General features: G+C 42.1%; 1 protein-coding gene across 11 annotated transcripts in view; it reads left to right on the top strand.

Annotated features, from left to right (window-relative positions):
* FOXP1 (forkhead box P1) overlaps positions 1 to 14462 on the top strand; it is a 498144-nt gene that overhangs the window by 98887 nt on the left and 384795 nt on the right. The window contains exon 6 of one of the 11 annotated variants that reach the window (XM_045023136.1): positions 664 to 753. The exons of the other annotated variants lie outside the window; for them this stretch is intronic. The gene's annotated coding sequence lies outside the window, so the exon portion shown is untranslated. The remainder of the gene's footprint in view (positions 1 to 663; positions 754 to 14462) is intronic. 11 annotated transcript variants of the gene reach the window in all.

Genomic DNA, 14462 nt, shown 5'->3' with positions numbered 1-14462 from the left:
GTTCAGAAAAGAGCAACTAAAAGGATTAGGGGTTTAGAGAGGGTCCCATATGAGGAAAGATTAAAGAGGCTAGGACTCTTCAGTTTGGAAAAGAGAAGACTAAGGGGGGACATGATAGAGGTATATAAAATCATGAGTGATGTTGAGAAAGTGGATAAGGAAAAGTTATTTACTTATTCCCATAATACAAGAACTAGGGGTCACCAAATGAAATTAATAGGCAGCAGGTTTAAAACAAATAAAAGGAAGTTCTTCTTCACGCAGCGCACAGTCAACTTGTGGAACTCCTTACCTGAGGAGGTTGTGAAGGCTAGGACTATAACAATGTTTAAAAGGGGACTGGATAAATTCATGGTGGCTAGGTCCATAAATGGCTATTAGCCAGGTATGGGTAAGAATGGTGTCCCTATCCTCTATTCGTCAGAGGATGGAGATGGATGGCAGGAGAGAGATCACTTGATCATTGCCTGTTGGGTTCACTCCCTCGGGGGCACCTGGCATTGGCCACTGTCGGTAGACAGATACTGGGCTAGATGGACCTTTGGTCTGACCCGGTACGGCCTTTCTTATGTTCTTATGTCCTTAGTTCTTCTAAAACGTAACATCACATTTCTATATAATTAAGTTACAGCCAAGAATGTATCAAACACATTATTTTCATAGTGCCTGATCCCACTCCAAATGAAGTCGATGGAAAGACTCCCCTTGACTTCAGTTGCAGTTGAATCATGTCCACAGAGCAAACGTGTATAGGTAAGTGTTGTTTGGTAAGTCTTCTGAGCATGTGTGCATTGCCCTTGCTGATAAATCTGTTACAGTACATGAATAAAAAACAGATAAGCAAATGAGTACAATAACATTTTGTCATATGAATAATCCTTTTTTACATTTAAAAAAAATTAATGTGTCCATCCAGGTATTTAGACTGGGTCCATCATCATGGTATAGGGATGCCAGTGAGGATGTAACATACACTTTCAGCAGCATGCAAACCAAATTATGTCTATTCTGCATCTTTACAGAGGAAGTATTTTACAATACAGTGGAGTCCTGTTGTGCCTAAGCACTGCCACACATATGGGACTGGGTAAAACTGTTGATGTACATGCGAGTGTTGTTGACAGAAATGAGAGTTGTGTATGGACTTAGGGCAGTAAAATAGCCCATGGAGCGTAAGTTTACGTGTCTGGTATAATAGTTGGGGCTGGTAGCTCTACCTGTATTTAAGGTTGCTTAACGATTTCCAGCATAGGACCTTATTTTCATTAACTGTGCCAGAATTTAGCCATTTGGGCTGAAATTTTCCATCCTCGATTCAGCCTTAGGCAGACCCTTTTTGGGGGGCAAGCTTGAGCGAAAGTGGCTCAGACATTCCTGAGAATGAGGTTAGGGGAAAATGTTTTTAATAAAAAAATTCTTACAGCTGTTTTGCTCAGCTCAGGCACCTCCATACCTTGGAGCAGGGACTTGGAAATGGGCAAAGAGTCTCTGCGGTGTCAGGGATGCCATCCCTGTGACAATGTGACCAAAAAAGCTCAGCTTGCACATGCTCAATGAAGGATTTCACCTGTATTGAACATGCTTTAACCCAGGGCTGTGGGGACTAAGGTTGCCAACAGTCCCTTATTACAAGCAATGCCCTTTATTTTTTCATTTCTGTGCAACAAGATCAGGAGTTCCTGAGTGCTGCAAAAAGCAGCAAGAAATACCCCCGGTGAACATAGGTGAGCGCTGATTATTTTTAATACTAATGCTAATAGTGATAATATTGGGAAGAGGGGTGGGGTGGGGGTGCGAAGAGAACAGTCCCTTAGTTTTGAAATACAATGTTGGCAACCCTAGAGCTGGAAGCTGAGCAGGATTTGTGCTGCAGTTGCTCCTCTGGGGCTACTGGGGTTCGCCGAGAGTAGGGGGCTGTCTCTTTGGTGCTCTCAGTGCTGCCCTGCCAATGCTCAGACTGCATGGAGGACGAAGTTGCCTGACTGGAATGCAAGGGATGAGGAATTTGTAGGGTTGAGGAGAAGCAGGAGGGTGGAGGGACAGGAGGGGTTGGGGTGTGTGTGTGTGTGTGTGAGAGAGAGAGTGTTGGGGGTGAATAGGAGAACAGGGAGGGGAAGGGATCTTATACAGGAACAGGGGAGGCAGGAGGTAGGGAGGTAACAGGTTTAGAGAGGGAATGGGACAGGCTTGCTGGGAGAGAAGGGTCTGTAACTGCTAGGGCACAGTTGCCTACAGAATCTGACATTGAACCTAGGAATCTTGACTCAGCATTCTTCTTCAGTTAGCAAATAATTGTAAAATGCACTGGTAAAACGTGTATCTCATCCCCTTCTAGTGACTGGCCACTGAGAGGATAACAGCCTACTGCTGCTACTAGTTATTCTGTTAGTTCAGCTGGCAGAGGTCTGCACTGTAGGGCTAAAGGTCCAAACTCTGCTGACGACCCAAGTTGGGAGTCAATATGGCTTCATATGATGGAACTTCTGTTCTTGCTTATTTATTTTACTTATTTCAGTTTTTCTTTTAGATAGGAAATTACATAAAACTACATCATCTTTTAAGGTTGCAACGTCAAGCAGTCAGAATTTAAGAATGTCAGAATTAAGGTTGCCTGTACAACCTTAATTTGGGCCGCTTTTGAAGCATTCATTAATTGTGTGAGCATCTACTGGGGTTTTTTTTGTTTTGTTTTTTGTTTTCCCTCTCCCCACAGGACCCCTGGGGGGTGATGGGCAAATCACTTAAACCAAAAAGTTCACAGTTGGCCACTTATTGCTTGTTCCTCTTTTTCTGGGGCCCCGGTATAAGACATCTGGGGTCTGATTTGCAGAACTGCTGAGTGCTCACAACTGCAGTTGAAGTTGAATGGAGCTGTGCTTTGAAGATATAAAATGCGAGTTCTCTGGGAAAACTGTGAGGCCTTAGGTGTCTCATGTTGGTCACCCCAAATTAGTGGGGAACTGAAAGACAGAAAAATGGAGGTCAAGTGTCCAGCTGTAGAATGGAGATAACACCACCTGATCTCCCAGGAGCATTTGAATCTCCGAATCTCACAGAAGTGTCATGAGTGTTTGAGAAGCACTCGTTAAGAGCACCATGGATACGCCCAGGAGGAAATAAATAATTTTATATTCCGTGCAGGGTTTGGAATGGGGTTCATTAAATAGGGTCTAGGGCCGCACATTGAATGAAGACACAAAGAAATTTTGAATAACAATCTGTGATATTCCAGTGTACAATCCAGATGGGGGTGTGTGTCACCCCTTTCCTGTAATCTGGGGTGTCTTGCAGTGCCTTATTGTAGCCTCCAACCTGGACTGCACACGAGCAGCTACCAGCATGCAGGTTGCTACCAGATGTGTTGTGTTGCATCCTGGCTCTCACTAGCCTTGGTTATACTGCAGGGTAACCCCAATACACTCTGTCCCACACTTCCCCAGAAATGTATGTCTTGCACTTCCCAGCCCTCTCCTGGACAGTCCAAATATGTTAAATCTGTTATTCCTTTAAGGAAATGATCAACATTAGCCTGTTATTCTAAACAGAGTTACCCAGACAGCTAAACCTAAACACGCTGGATTAGATAAAACCATAAAAGAATTTTATTAACTAAATAGAGAGATTTTAAGTGAGTACAGGTAACGAGGTATAAAAGTCAGAAATGGTTACAAGAACAATAAAGGTAGAACACTTTCTAGTGCTTAACTTAACAAACTGTATTAGATCCAAGCAAAATTTCTCCCCCCATGCTTCCAGCAAGATTACTGACCAAATTCTTCAGGTCAGGACCCCCTGCCCCACTAGTCCAATGGCTGTTTCCTTTGTCATCTTAGGTGCAGAGAATGCGATTTGGGAGGGAGACAGAGGGGGTGTCTCGGGTTGTTTGCCCTTCCTTTTTATTGTTTCGATCCCCCTCTTGAAGAACATTTCCAGATGAGAACCGGGAGACAGTCTATGTGGAGGGATTTTCCCTACTGGTTTGTTTTCCATCTGTTTGCATTTCCTTTCTTTTCCTTCCCTGCATGATGACTTTGTTTGCTCCTTAAATGCAAATTAAGGCAAGCGCACATTCCTGGGTTTAGAACAGAACTCTTTGCTGACTTCTGCCTGTGTAGGGCTGTGGGGTTATTATCATACAGGGGAATCTTGCCACTTTTATTTTATAAGGACAATGTTGACTGGCAAATCATGAGTTTTCAAATGATCCCTTATAAGGCATACTTTGTACAAGACAATTACATTAGTGTGTAGGGTGTGAATACATGGGTATGTTCCGTCCCAGCACCCGTTCACTGAATGAGGCTACATGTCCTCATGTAGTTGAAGACTGTATTATAATACATACAGACAACGGAACTGAATTAACATTGCACAGGCAACTTTGATCCTGGCATTGCCTAACTTTTTTGAGTGCTATATTTTGCAACTTTAATGTTTAAAGAATGTAATTCCATAAAGGATGTGCTGCAATATGTTACCATGCCGTGTCATCCTACATTTAGGACCTGACCTGTAACAAGTCTTTTGTGTAGTCTTTGCCAGAAGAAAAAATGCTTTGAGCATTTAAATCCAGAAACTCAGTCCAAATGAACGCCTTTAGTTTATTCTGGGTAGATTGTGTATGCCATTGGAGGGCGGATACTGGAAGTGTGTGAAATAGACCCAAGGCGAGGATTCTCCTCCAAGCCTCCACTTCCTCTTGTAACTGAGTAAGAAAGATGTGATGTATTCCAAGACTGCAGTGCTATTCACTAGGGAGGGAAAAGGTGGGGGGGGGAAGGGAGGGGAAAGGAAAGGAGGCTACAGGGTGTAGGGGTTGGAGAGAGAAAGGAGGGAGTGGAAGAGGTTATAACAACTTGTCAGGCTTTTCCTGCTAAAATGTAAATATTTGCTTTGCAAAGGGGTGGACACCAGAATTAGTTTTGTTCAGATGCTATAAATCCACTTGGGTCTGCTTTTTTGAGAGAAAGCATCTTGAACCTTTATCTGCTCATTGTCTGAGAGAAACGGTAACTTGCATATACGATGTGTGGACAGTTTCTGGTGGAGGGGACTGCCTGTGTAAATGGAATAGATTTTATTGTAGGGGGGCTGCTAAGGTTCTCCCTCTACCCTGAGTGCCTTATCCTTCTTCCATATGGAACAGGAAGGAGGTCAGACTCCCATCTGGAATTCCCCCCGCTTAGTCCAGAGATGCTGTTAGAAGTGGGCTTTCAAACCCCAAAGGTGTAAGTTGGTTATATTAGCAATTCAAAAGAGAGTTTTAAGGAAGAAGGCTGGGCTCTGAATCAGGAAGTTTGTGCTTTTTAACTGGTGGTATCACAGGCTTACTGGGTGTCCTTAGACAAGTCACTTAATCTTTCTGTGGCTACATTTTCCAGCTGTAAAATGGGGATAACACTTGTTGGTTTTGCAGGTGTGTATTGTGAGACTAAGTTCCTTGTGTATTTGTGTTTGCTGCACCAGCCTCAGTCTACAAACATGTTACAAAACCTGTATAGAACAAGATAAATGTTAAAATGGGATGCCTAAACAGTACTACGCCCATAGACTGTAAAAGGAGGACCCCAGATAAGCTTCCACTATCTTCCAACTCCAAGCAACATCTCCTTACCTAGTGTTTGTAAAGCACTGTGATATCCTCAGATGGAAGGTGTGATGAACTGTGGTGCGGGTGCAAAGTTCTGTTGGGAAATCTTCATTAGAAGAAGGCGAGTAGGCTGTCCTGGAAAAAGTTTTCTCCTCTGCCCTTTAGCTAGTGAGGATAGGACAGAAGTAAATAATTCACTGCCTCTCTGCTGAACGCTTGATCTCATCAATAGTCCATCCCCTGATCAAGTCTCAGGTTCAGATGATTTCACACTTACTTTCTTAGGGGTTTCAACCAGTCGTCTTGTTTTTTAAATCATATAAGTATTGTGGGAATTATAAATGCATGAAACCCTTGGGGCATGTATCACAGAGGGCCAGAAAACCGTCATAACCAGCCAGGTGAAGACTGCTGCTTGCACGCAATAAGCTCTTGGAGGCGATTGCAGCCTGGTCAATTTAGAACAACCTTGAGGGGGCTCTTAAATTATATTCAGGCCAAACAGTTCCTTTGCCAGCCCCAGCTTGGAGGAGGAGAATTATAGAGGTGCAAAGCCATGTCCCGCCACTTCCTCTTTCCCCTCCCCCCCCCCCAGCATGCACATCTTCCTAATATCGACTGTGCCAAATGGAGATTGTTGATGGCTGAAGATTGAACCTTCTAGAGCTACACCAGATTTCTTGCTCTCTCCTCCAGGTAAGGAAGAATACACTTAGCAATGATGAAGCCCTCCATAGCAGACCTATGTTGGTTCGCTGTAAGAATGTTGATCATGAGTACGTCCGTATCTCGGCTGATCTACATTGGATTGATTGATGCTTTAGAGCTGTGAATCTCATTCGTGCGTCTATTTGGCTCTATAGCAAAGCTGTAGATGGATTCATGCTGAGAATCCTGGGGTTTACACTTTGGCCTTCTATGTGTAGTCTGCTAAATGTACTTCAGATCACAGGCACAGGTGTTAGTTGCTTTCTGCATGTGTGCATGTGGAATGAGATTTATTTATTTATTTTTTGCCTAGCCGCAGCTTACACTTAAGTTAGCTTCCTCAAATTCTAGATTCTATGGTATCCCGGGGCTGAGTCAATATCTTCTGTTCAGGTGAAATCCTTACTTTTAGCTCTGTTTGAATTGTTCTTCCTGGGTGCAATTCACTGTTGCACAGGGACCGCCCAAAGTCCTCTGTAAACTCCACTGTGGGACTAAGCAGGGACAGGGCTACAGTGGAGAAGCTTTGCTGGGCGGGTCCTTCCTTAGTAACGCCACATAAGCTGGCATGCAGGTGGCATTTGGGGGCGAGCTAATGGTGAACCCATGAAACCTGTGACTACAAAGATCTAACAACGCAGGATCCCCAGAAAGGGGATGTTCCAAGCCATAGACTGGAACGTTGGCCGTGGAAGGGCTACATTGCAGCTACGTGGCCTTGTCCATTGGTTGTAGTCAGGTGAATTCCATCTCCTTTTCTTGCTTAGTTCCCCGGAAGTGCCCTCCATTGGCCTTCCCGACGGATTAAACAGAGTTGCATTCCATTCTGCCAGTCTGATTTTTCAGGATCTTGGAGTTCCTGAAGCTGCAAACTTCTATCCTTGCAAAGGTTGTGGAAACTGAACGTTCATGTCCAAAGCTATCTGGATCTGGAGCATTTTAATAGAGGGTTGTCAAAAGATGGTTGTAGCAGTGGGATCAGAAAGCTCCCCCGGTGAGAATCTTTATACTGTATAGGTTAATTCAATTTCCCATCTTTTGGCGAAACACTGATTTCTCTTTGAAAAGATTTCCTGATAACTTCTGGGTAGGAAAGATGTGGTTAAAATAGCTATTGTCCCTAAAAACCTCAATTTTTCGCAAACATGGCTAGATCTCTAACTGGACAAATATATCAAACATAAATCTTTTAGGAGATTGATGTGTTTGTTTATAGGCTTTTCTGGAGTGCTGTAATATTTCAGCACTCCACATTGTGTCTGTGAGGCTGGGCATCCTTGTTATCCCCAGTTTACATATGGGGGAACTGAGGTACAATGAGAGTGGGGATTTGCCTAAAAAAGTCCTATAGCAGAGTCGGGAAGAGAACATGGTCCTCCTGAGTCTTATTCCAGGGCCATAACTGCAGGATCCTCCCTTGTATTGGATTGATAGCAGTCAAGAAGTCCGAGGCTCGTTTACTAGCCTGTACGCATCCTGGACATCCTGTACGCATTGATTTCCTGCTTTGAGCAGGGGGGTTGGACTAGATGACCTCCTGAGGTCCCTTCCAACCCTGAGATTCTATGACACATGCAGCTTGTTTATCAGACAAATAAACATAAAGTTTTGTGTAGGCATTTATGCACATGCAGTATTTGTGTAGGCACCTAATATGTACATATCACAACTGTGCATCCAAATCTGGTAATTCCCAACACCAGTGGCCAGGTATGATCTAATTGGCCACTTGCAGTGGCAGTTACCCATTTGGACAGTAACTTCATGGACAAACTGGGCGTTTGCATGTGTACAATTTTTTCTTTCTTTCTTTCTTTTTTTTTTTCTTTAAGCACACAGGTTTGATTCTTGGAGATACAGTCTTGTGGTGCTGTCATAAGGTAGGTGGCTTGTTGTATAGTTAACCACATGTTGAAAGGTAATGGGCTCATTTCCGAGAGAGCTTTTTTTCTCGGTGGGGTTTCTAACTATATGTGGTGCTTCCGCTATATGACACGCCAGTCTTCCAGGATTTAGTCATGGTAGAACATTTGATGGGTAGCCTTTGAGACAAGGGAGTTTTTCTTTTGATGTTGTTAAATGTTCTAGTATTGGAAAAAGCACTGGGAAGCTGAGTGCAAACTAACCCTAAATGATGATGCAATGGCTAGTTATGTTACTTGTAGAAATCTGAAGTCTCTTGTATTGGCAGTGGAATTTCAAGAGAGCAGGGGGTTAGCACACGAATTAGGATGTGCAGTCGAGTTCACCTACCATTACCTAGTTTGACAATGTGTATTCGCATGGGCTGCTTTTCTTCAGTCCACGTCTATTGCTGCCTCATAGTCATGTTGTAGCGGGGGAGGGAGCCTCTTGACACTTACTTTGCCTACAACCCCCTGTGAGTGTCAGATTGAAATCCTGTTCTATAGTGATGGTATCTCTCCCTACAACTACACTGTACAGGAGCTATCGCTAGCAGGAGTTTTTAAGCGATTGGATTTTGAATTGCTGCATTGTTCATCTGATTAAATTGTATTTAATTAGCTCTGTGTTTTTTGTCCTTTTGTTTCAGTGAAAAGATAACGGGGGAAGGGGGGGGAAGATGAAAAACTGACTAAATGAAGCTTCGTTATTTAAAACACATATTTAAAAACCTCCCTAAGATGCCTTTTTATTCTGCAGCCCTTTATCTTCCTTCACAAGCTTTCCGAGAATGAGTAGTGCATGTTGAGGTTTATCTTTGCTTTTATGTGCAGTAGCCACATGCTTAACATTGAGCACATTTGAGTTGCATTTCATAGGGGTTTCACAATCCTTTTATAAAGGGACTGATCTGTTAACATCACCCTCTTTAGATCTAGCAGGCAGGATGCTCTTCCATACAAAGAAGAGCTCACAGTCTTTCTTGCCAGACCAGTAAGTGAATGATTTCAAGCCTGGTGGGCAATACTTGTGTCCATGCGTAACACAGACAGACCACAGTAGTAGGCAGCTGCATGTAATTTTGAACTCCACTCATTGAACTGTAATAAAACAATATAAGCACTGCTTGGGGGAAAGATTGGATGCAGTTATCCTTACACAAGGCTGGGGCATATGAAAGCAGTGCTGGCTGACAAGAGGATTTTGAGATTTGATTTTGATTGAATTGCAGAATTGAACGGGCCAGGAATGTCAGTGGAAGGCTAAATGCCTGTAGTGCCATAAAGTTTTATTCATGTGAGGCTTTCCAATATAAAGTAGATGGATTATTGGAAAAGGTGTCAAGAGACATGAAATAGAAGTGCCCAAAACATAAAATGTGTGTATAAGGGTAAAATTACTTCTTGCTTAGTACATAATTAGCTCACAAAAACGTTTTGAGTAATTGTTTGTTTATTCATCTTTTTTTAAGCTAATTTATTGCATGGTATAAAAATGCAATCTTTCAGTTTCCCCTTCGGATCCTCCTTTAGGGAGAATACATGCTGCTTTTAGAATGTGATTTTTAAAAAAAGTGAACACTGTCTTAATTAAAATTAAAAATTAGCGGCGGAAGGGACTCTTTGTGTCTCTTGGTTGCTTACAAAAAAATTGTCCACCGGATATGATCGTCAAGCAGACACTAAAAACTATTATGCTCAAAAACAAGAGCGGGATGTGTATTCACATACCACAACACACTGACTTATTTCATAGCTCAGTAATGCATACATAATTAGAGGCAAATTTGCATAGGACAGCTGATATCCAAATTTGTATGACATTAGAGACAGCTTCGCTCAGTTGCAATGAGCTATGAACAGTAAGTAAAGTTGCACAGAAGATTGTATGTGGGTGAACAGGAGTGTGTCATATTTTGTCTCTCTATTCTTTATCCATTTACAAAGTTCTGCCTCAGTAGACATTTATTTAAGCATGTTCTAAATCATATACATTGTGACTGGAAAAAATATCCATAGCTTTATTCTGCATGCACTTGTTTAGAATTACAAAATAAACAAAGAGCTTCAGTGAAATGGACCTTCTTGTATCAAGCTATTTTTAAATTCCGCATATTGAAATAAAACGTTCATTCAGCTTACCTTCCTCAAAATGAGCAGTACCTTATTACATGAGCAGTCTCATTTATTTTGTAAGGTAGTATTAATGTGTGTAATGTTGGCAGAATTGGGCCCTAAACTGCCACAAATTATAACTATATGAACTTGTATCTAAATGTACAGTACAGTGTAAATCTGGTTTTCTTTGTGCTAATTCCATTAACTGTTCCATCCTTCCTTTACACCCCTCCTGCTTGAGGTAGTGAGAGTATGCTTAGGCCTTCTGTATCTGTATTTGTCCTTTTTGTAAGCTGAAAGGAAATACCAAAATGGTATTATTCAATGTGTTGGATTGTTGTTAAAATGGTCTAGTGAAAGTCTGGATTTGTAAACACATAGGGAAATAAGTGGCATGTTCTGTGCGGGTGGTAAACCTCTAAGGATTTATAAAATGTGTATTTACCACATGTTCTGTGGATCATTCTTTCCCTTTATTTTTTACTTTCTCTTTTAAAAATAAATGTGATGAATATTTATCTAATCAAATAGCTGCTCGCTTACAGTGGATTTCTTTGAGGGCAAAGAGGGGAAAAGACCCAGCTATAGTCTTTGAATTATGTGGTACAGATTCCTTGATTTTTGTTTTGTCCGCTTCCATTCTGTAGTGCACCCCAGAAAAATGTGAATAGGAGAAGTTGATTTCTGTGTGTTGTGCTAATGACCCTTAAGTGTGTGTCTGTGTGTCCCAGATCGTGTGGGGAATCCAATGGGAGAGGGAAGTTCACAAATGTTAGAAAGAGCCTTTTCAGAGTTTCTGCAGAGCTTTGTAATATGCTGGTCTCTGCAGCTGCACCATTCTTCTCAACCCCACCCCAACCCTTGCACTGGCTGTATCTCTCTCCTGTGTTCAAGCAGAGAGGGCATGTGCCGTCATCCTTGGTTCGTCCAGATGTCACTGCTTTGGTTGACGTATTTAATGTATGAAGAGTCCTTTAAAATAGTTTTCAATTCTCAGCCTGTGAGTGATAGTGTTACATTTTTGTTGCAGTTTATTAAGGGAAACTTAACTAGTTAGGCAGCCCCGGAGTGGCTGGTGCCTCGGCAAACTGATGATTTTTTTTTTTAAAGAACCTTTGTGCCAGCTCCATAAAAAGCTAGGTTGGTTCTGAACAAATTTTATGCTGCTCTGTTGCAAGGAAAACTGATTCATATGGCAGTGCCAGTTAGTTTTTAAGTGAAAGGCAATGTATTCAGCGTCAAATACAGCCTGCTGGTGCTTGTCCAACCAGGAGGTCCATTGTGACAAGATTCTCATGACCTACAGTGCTTAAAACACATGCAGAGCATGAGACCTCAAAGAGCTGGGCACTACCAGGATAGTAAAATAATGCAGTTTAACCTTTCTTGGATCTTTCTGGCTAGCCTGTGTTTTTTAACTCTTTCCTAAAGATTAGGGGAGCTTTTTTTTTTTATTACTTTGGCTATGGGACATGCATCCCGGGTGATGTTCTGGGCAATAGGATGACTGTTAGGCAACAGAGTACGCATGGGTTTACCTCACTGGATGATTAAGCAGAAAACGTGCATCAAAGATTATTGCAGCTGTCCAAAAATCATAAAGCAGCTTCTCAGCCGTTTGGCCAGGCCTGTGCTAAATCAGATGGTCGTGATTTCTTATGTGGCCCCTCATATCTTTCAAGGGATTTCCAATAAAGTTTTTGAGAGTATGGACTGGAATTGCCTGGCTGAGGTGGTGCTGATTCCCCTGCATGCTGTCCTCTGGTCCTAGTAAATCAGTTACCCATTATGCATTGCACATTGCAACAGATCAGTCACTCCTTCTGCCATTGTGACTCCTCTCCCATCATAACTCCCTCAGTGGTCCTTTACCCACCATGAACTCCACCCCAGCTCTTATCCCTGTGTTTTCACCTTCCAGTCTTTCCAGTCATGCTTCAGCTTGAATCTTTCCCTGATTGCATTGCTCTTAGCACAGCCTCCTAGAGCCTATTTCAGGACTCTCTTTGGCACCAGAACGCAGCCTGCACTGGCTTTGGGAAGGCTTGGTCTTTTTGTTTGTTAGTGTTTGTTTATTTTAATAAATCGTCATCCCACCTTGGGGTACCTTGGCTGGGAAATCCTAAGGCTTTTCCCCTCTCTCTTCCCCCCCCCTCAAGCCTGACTCTACCATCCCATTCCACATGGGCCAACAGAAATGAGCTGGTCCCCCCTGCCTGGGAGACGCCATGCCTCTCCATTTAGCAAGGGACCTGAGAGACAATCTGCATCCAATGGTGGTGGGGACCTGTAGTCCCCTTCTCTATCCACCTCATGTAAAGGAGGACAGATTTCTTCTGAAACCACTTCAGCTCGAGTTCCTTCTCTAACCCCATCTAGGTCATGAAGGGAGAAGGCTGGGAAAAGAACACACCTGGCCACAGGAAAAGCAAGTAAGGAACAAAATAGATCTGTGTGTGGTTTGACCAGAACTTCTGTTGCTGCCACCCACAGGCCCTTTAGCAGGGCCAGAATCAATGTGGGTCTGCTCATGTGATTGACCCAGTGGGGCTCAATCATGTTGCAGCTGCATAGATCACTTTTTTCCAGCCCAGGCTTTGGGTGTTAAAGAACCCCAACATATGGGCCTGGCTATGCTTTGGGTCAAAGATGTCAATTACAGCAGATTGCGTTCAAGTTGGACATAAATTTTCTAAAGCTTCCATAACAGAGGGTCAACGGACCATGAGGATGGTCTCCTGACCACAGCCATACTAGAAATCTTCCATGAAAAATGGAAGACAGACACATTCTCTGGAAATGTATTGTTACAATGTTTTGGTAACGAGTTCTCAAAAGCATTAGCTTGACTTAGTCCTCGCACTTCCCCCTCCATCCAGGGAATACATTCAAATATTTTACTAAGCATAAATGGTCATTTAGAGTTCCACTGGCCTCCAAAACCTCATGTTGACAATAAGGAAGGAAAAGATCTTCAGCATTACAGAATAATCCCAACTCACTTCCGGAGTTGAAAAGTATCTTGGGGGGTGGAAATGCTGTATATATTAGCATTCCATATATTTACTAGTGAATTGCTATAAGTGGAATTGTAGTATAATCCTTCAACAGTGTTTCTACTAAATGAGCCATCACAAATTGGCAAACGTTAAATTCTGACATAAAAAGGTAATTTTTCTTCTTTCTGATCATAACTTATATTGCATTGATCTTATTAGTTAATAGCCTATTTAGACCAGGTGCCTTATTAAGTTGTACAGTTATGAATGAATGATGCTAAAATACATGCACTGGCATTAACACCGTCAAATTTGCTAAGCAGGTTTGCTAAGGCTTAATCCATGATAATTTATTCTTCTTAAATTCTGAAGGAGGTAACTATCTGAGATAAATTAGATCTATAGAGCCAGCTCCTCAGGTGGTGTAAATTGTCGTCGCTCTGTTGTAGTCACTGGATGCCAGCAAAGGATCTGACCCTTGGTGTATCATATTTGCACCTAAATTGATAAATTAATATTGAAAGAGAGTTTTCTTCTCATTCTTAATCTGTATCTAGAACTTTGTGACATCAGTATGCATGATATACTGTAATGGGAAAAAAAATTAAGTAGTCCACTAATACCATTTATCCTTTATGAATAAATACATAAACACAGAACAGATATGGGCCCAATCCTGCTCCAAATTAAAGTTAAAGGCAAAAACTCTCATTGACTTCAGTGCTGCAGGATTGGGCCCTATGTCTCCTTAATTGATAAGCACTGAAATATAAAAGTGGAAATTCTCAAGTGTTTGAAATATTAATATAGCCATAAAACTGTTGATAGCTGATATTTCACCTTACTTTGAAAAGTTTAACGTCACTGCAATTCATGACTAAAAATATTTTGTTGTCTTTGACAATTTCAAATATTGGTTAAACTGTTGTGTGACAAAGAAAATGTACAAAACCAACGTAGAACAGAAAAATATATACAAAGAAGTCAGTCCTGTGTGCCCAGTGGGTGGATACATGGTCTATAGTTTGAGAAGTGTTTACTAATTCTGGGTGCCTAACTTGAAATATCTTGTGTGTGGTTTTCAGAGCTGCTGAGCATCATGGAGCGCCCTGGGACTTAACCAGGTGTTGTGAGCACTTGATA

The sequence above is a fragment of the Mauremys mutica genome, chromosome 7 (genome assembly GCF_020497125.1).
Source record: "Mauremys mutica isolate MM-2020 ecotype Southern chromosome 7, ASM2049712v1, whole genome shotgun sequence".
Lineage (NCBI taxonomy): Eukaryota > Metazoa > Chordata > Testudines > Geoemydidae > Mauremys > Mauremys mutica.
This window is presented reverse-complemented; position numbering and strand designations above follow the sequence as displayed.